A 6,000-nucleotide genomic window follows, 5' to 3' on the forward strand; every position below is an offset into this window, starting at 1 on the left:
TGTGATATTTGGAAGCCCATACAGGGCTATGGTGAGAAAGGAAATATACTCAGATGAAATCTGGAAAGAAGCTTTCTGAGAAACTGCTTAATGTTCTGTGAATTCATCTCACAGAGTTACATCTGTATTTCGTGGATCTCTTTGCTAGCCTTATTTCTGTGGAATCTGAGAACAGATATTTCGGATCCCTTTGAAAACTATAGGGCCAAAGGAAATATCCTCCGATAACAAAGAGAAAGAAGCTTTCTGAGAAACTTCTTTGTGTTCTGTGAAATCATCTCACAGAGTTATAGCTTTCCCCTAAAGAAGCCTTTCGCTAAGACAGTTCTTGTGGAATTGGCAAAGTGATATTTGGAAGCCCATAGAGGGCTATGGTGAAAAAGGAAATATCCTCAGATGAAATCTGTAAAGAAGCTTTCTGAGAAACTGCTTAGTGTTCTGTTAATTCATCTCACAGAGTTACATCTGTATTTCGTGGACCTCTTTGCTAGCCTTATTTCTGTGGAATCTGAGAACAGATATTTCGGATCCCTTTGAAGACTATGAGGCCAAAGGAAATATCCTCCGATAACAAAGAGAAAGAAGCTTTCTGAGAAACTTCTTTGTGTTCTGTGAAATCATCTCACAGAGTTACAGCTATCCCCTCAAGAAACCTTTCGCTAAGACAGTTCTTGTGGAATTGGCAAATTGATATTTGGAAGCCCATAGAGGGCTATGGTGAAAAAGGAAATATCCTCAGATGAAATCTGGAAAGAAGCTTTCTGAGAAACTGCTTAGTGTTCTGTTAATTCATCTCACAGAGTTACATCTGTCTTTCGTGGATCTCTTTGCTAGTCATTTCTGTGGAATCTGAGAACAGATATTTCGGATCCCCCTGAAGACTATAGGGCAAAAGGAAATATCCTCCGATAAAAAAGAGAAAGAAGCTTTCTGAGAAACTTCTTTGTGTTCTGTGAAATCATCTCACAGAGTTACAGCTTTCCCCTTAAGAATCCTTTCGCTAAGACAGTTTTTGTGGAATTGGCAAAGTGATATTTGGAAGCCCGTAGAGGGCTATGGTGAAAAAGGAAATATCCTCAGATGAAATCTGGAAAGAAGCTTTCAGAGAAACTGCTCAGTGTTCTGTTAATTCATCTCACAGAGTTACATCTGTATTTCGTGGATCTCTTTGCTAGCCTTTTTTCTGTGGAATCTGAGAACAGATATTTCGGATCCCTTTGAAGATTACAGGGCCAAAGGAAATATCCTCCAATAACAAAGAGAAAGAAGCTTTGTGAGAAAATGCTTTGTGTTCTGTGAAATCATCTCACAGAGTTACAGCTTTCCCATCAAGAAGCGTTTCGCTAAGACAGTTCTTGTGGAATTGGCAAAGTGATATTTGGAAGCCCATAGAGGGCTATGGTGAAAAAGGAAATATCCTCAGATGAAATCTGGAAAGAAGCTTTCTGAGAAATACCTCAGTTTTTTGTTAATTCATATAACAGAGTTACATCTGTATTTCGTGGATCTCTTTGCTAGCCTTATTTCTGTGGTGTCTGAGAACAGATATTTCGGATCCCTTTTAAGACTATAGGGCCAAAGGAAATATCCTCCGATAATAAATAGAAAGAAGCTTTCTGAGAAACTTCTTTGTGTTCTGTGAAATTATCTCACAGAGTTACAGCTTTCCCCTCAAGAAGCCTTTCGCTAAGGCACTTTTTTTGGAATTGGCAATGTGATATTTGGAAGCCGTTAGAGGTCTATGGTGATAAAGGAAATATCCTCAGATGAAATCTGGAAAGAAGCTTTCTGAGAAAATGCTTAGTGTTCTGTTAGTTCATCTCACAGAGTTACATCTGTATTTCGTGTATCTATTTGCTAGACTTATTTCTGTGGAATCTGAGAACAGATATTTAGAATCCCTTTCAAGACTATAGGGCCAAAGGAAATATCCTCCGATAATAAATAGAAAGAAGCTTTCTGAGAAACTTCTTTGTGTTCTCTGAAATCATCTCACAGAGTTACAGCTTTCCCCTCAAGAAGCCTTTCGATAAAACAGTTCTTGTGGAATTGGCAAAGTGATATTTGGAAGCCCATAGAGGGATATGGTGAAAAAGGAAATATCCTCAGATGAAATCTGGAAGGAAGCTTTCTGAGAAACTGCTTAGTGTTCTGTAAATTCATCTCACCGAGTTACATCTGTATTTCGTGGATCTCTTTGCTAGCCTTATTTCTGTGGAATCTGAGAACAGATATTTCGGATCCCTTTGAAGACTATAGGGCTGAAGGAAATATACTCCGATAACATAGACAAAGAAGCTTTCTGAGAAACTTCTTTGTGTTCTGTGAAATCATCTCACAGAGTTACAGCTTTCCCTTCAAGAAGCCTTTCGCTAAGACAGTTCTTGTGGAATTGGCAAAGTGATATTTGGAAGCCCATAGAGGGCTATGGTGAAAAAGGAAATATCCTCAGATGAAATCTGGAAAGAAGCTTTCTGAGAATCTGCTTAGTGTTCTGTTAATTCATCTCACCGAGTAACATCTGTATTTCGTGGATCTCCTTGCTAGCCTTATTTCTGTGGAATCTGAGAACAGATATTTCGGATCCCTTTGAAGACTATGGGGCCAAAGGAAAACTCCTCCAATAATAAAGAGAAAGAAGCTTTCTGAGAAACTTCTTTGTGTTCTGTGAAATCATCTCACAGAGTTACAGCTTTCCCCTCAAGAAGCCTTTCGTTAAGACAGTTCTTGTGGAATTGGCAAAGTGATATTTGGAAGCCCATAGAGGGCTATGGTGAGAAAGGAAATATCCTCAGATGAAATCTGGAAAGAAGCTTTCTGAGAAACTGCTTAGTGTTCTGTGAATTCATCTCACAGAGTTACATCTGTATTTCGTGGATCTCTTTGCTAGCCTTATTTCTGTGGAATCTGAGAACAGATATTTCGGATCCCTTTGAAGACTATAGGGCCAAAGGAAATATCCTCCGATGACAAAGAGAAAGAAGCTTTCTGAGAAACTTCTTTGTGTTCTCTGAAATCATCTCACAGAGTTACAGCTTTCCCCTTAAGAAGCCTTTCGCTAAGACAGTTTTTGTGGAATTGGCAAAGTGATATTTGGAAGCCCGTAGGTGGCTATGGTGAAAAAGGAAATATCCTCAGATGAAATCTGGAAAGAAGCTTTCAGAGAAACTGCTCAGTGTTCTGTTAATTCATCACACAGAGTTACATCTGTATTTCGTGGATCTCTTTGCTAGCCTTATTTCTGTGGAATCTGAGAACAGATAATTCGGATCCCTTTGAAGACTATAGGGCCAAAGGAAATATCCTCCGATAACAAAGAGAAAGAAGCTTTCTGAGAAACTTCTTTGTGTTCTGTGAAATCATCTCACAGAGTTACAGCTTTCCCCTCAAGAATCCTTTCGCTAAAACAGTTCTTGTGGAATTGGCAAAGTGATATTTGGAAGCCCGTAGAGGGCTATGGTGAAAAAGGAAATATCCTCAGATGAAATCTTGAAAGAAGCTTTCAGAGAAACTGCTCAGTGTTCTGTAAATTCATCTCACAGAGTTACATCTGTATTTCGTGGATCTCTTTGCTAGCCTTTTTTCTGTGGAATCTGAGAACAGATATTTCGGATCCCTTTGAAGATTACAGGGCCAAAGGAAATATCCTCCAATAACAAAGAGAAAGAAGCTTTGTGAGAAAATGCTTTGTGTTCTGTGAAATCATCTCACAGAGTTACAGCTTTCCCATCAAGAAGCGTTTCGCTAAGACAGTTCTTGTGGAATTGGCAAAGTGATATTTGGAAGCCCATAGAGGGCTATGGTGAAAAAGGAAATATCCTCAGATGAAATCTGGAAAGAAGCTTTCTGAGAAATACCTCAGTTTTTTGTTAATTCATATAACAGAGTTACATGTGTATTTCGTGGATCTCTTTGCTAGCCTTATTTCTGTGGTGTCTGAGAACAGATATTTCGGATCCCTTTCAAGACTATAGGGCCAAAGGAAATATCCTCCGATAATAAATAGAAAGAAGCTTTCTGAGAAACTTCTTTGTGTTCTGTGAAATTATCTCACAGAGTTACAGCTTTCCCCTCAAGAAGCCTTTCGCTAAGGCACTTTTTTTGGAATTGGCAATGTGATATTTGGAAGCCGTTAGAGGTCTATGGTGATAAAGGAAATATCCTCAGATGAAATCTGGAAAGAAGCTTTCTGAGAAAATGCTTAGTGTTCTGTTAGTTCATCTCACAGAGTTACATCTGTATTTCGTGTATCTATTTGCTAGACTTATTTCTGTGGAATCTGAGAACAGATATTTAGAATCCCTTTCAAGACTATAGGGCCAAAGGAAATATCCTCCGATAATAAATAGAAAGAAGCTTTCTGAGAAACTTCTTTGTGTTCTCTGAAATCATCTCACAGAGTTACAGCTTTCCCCTCAAGAAGCCTTTCGCTAAAACAGTTCTTGTGGAATTGGCAAAGTGATATTTGGAAGCCCATAGAGGGATATGGTGAAAAAGGAAATATCCTCAGATGAAATCTGGAAGGAAGCTTTCTGAGAAACTGCTTAGTGTTCTGTTAATTCATCTCACCGAGTTACATCTGTATTTCGTGGATCTCTTTGCTAGCCTTATTTCTGTGGAATCTGAGAACAGATATTTCGGATCCCTTTGAAGACTATAGGGCTGAAGGAAATATACTCCGATAACATAGACAAAGAAGCTTTCTGAGAAACTTCTTTGTGTTCTGTGAAATCATCTCACAGAGTTACAGCTTTCCCATCAAGAAGCCTTTCGCTAATACAGTTCTTGTGGAATTGGCAATGTGATATTTGGAAGCCCATAGAGGGCTATGGTGAGAAAGGAAACATACTCAGATGAAATCTGGAAAGAAGCTTTCTGAGAAACTGCTTAATATTCTGTGAATTCATCTCACAGAGTTACATCTGTATTTCGTGGATCTCTTTGCTAGCCTTATTTCTGTGGAATCTGAGAACAGATATTTCGGATCCCTTTGAAAACTATAGGGCCAAAGGAAATATCCTCCGATAACAAAGAGAAAGAAGCTTTCTGAGAAACTTCTTTGTGTTCTGTGAAATCATCTCACAGAGTTATAGCTTTCCCCTCAAGAAGCCTTTCGCTAAGACAGTTCTTGTGGAATTGGCAAAGTGATATTTGGAAGCCCATAGAGGGCTATGGTGAAAAAGGAAATATCCTCAGATGAAATCTGGAAAGAAGCTTTCTGAGAAACTGCTTAGTGTTCTGTTAATTCATCTCACAGAGTTACATCTGTCTTTCGTGGATCTCTTTGCTAGTCATTTCTGTGGAATCTGAGAACAGATATTTCGGATCCCCCTGAAGACTATAGGGCAAAAGGAAATATCCTCCGATAAAAAAGAGAAAGAAGCTTTCTGAGAAACTTCTTTGTGTTCTGCGAAATCATCTAACAGAGTTACAGCTTTCCCTTCAAGAAGCCTTTCGCTGAAACAGTTCTTGTGGAATTGCAAAGTGATATTTGGAAGCCCATAGAGGGCTATGGTGAAAAAGGAAATATCCTCAGATGAAATCTGGAAAGAAGCTTTCTGAGAAACTGTTAGTGTTCTGTTAATTCATCTCACAGAGTTACATCTGTATTTCGTGGATCTCCTTGCTAGCCTTATTTCTGTGTAATCTGAGAACAGATATTTGGGATCCCTTTGAAGACTATGGGGCCAAAGGAAAACTCCTCGAATAATAAAGAGAAAGAAGCTTTCTGAGAAACTTCTTTGTGTTCTGTGAAATCATCTCACAGAGTTACAGCTTTCCCCTCAAGAAGCCTTTCGCTAAGACAGTTCTTGTGGAATTGGCAAAGTGATATTTGGAAGCCTTTAGAGGGCTATGGTGAGAAAGGAAATATCCTCAGATGAAATCTGGAAAGAAGCTTTCTGAGAAACTGCTCAGTGTTCTGTGAATTCATCTCAGAGAGTTACATCTGTATTTCGTGGATCTCTTTGCTAGCCTTATTTCTGTGGAATCTGAGAACAG

The sequence above is a fragment of the Macaca nemestrina genome, chromosome 4 (assembly GCF_043159975.1).
Source record: "Macaca nemestrina isolate mMacNem1 chromosome 4, mMacNem.hap1, whole genome shotgun sequence".
NCBI lineage: Eukaryota > Metazoa > Chordata > Mammalia > Primates > Cercopithecidae > Macaca > Macaca nemestrina.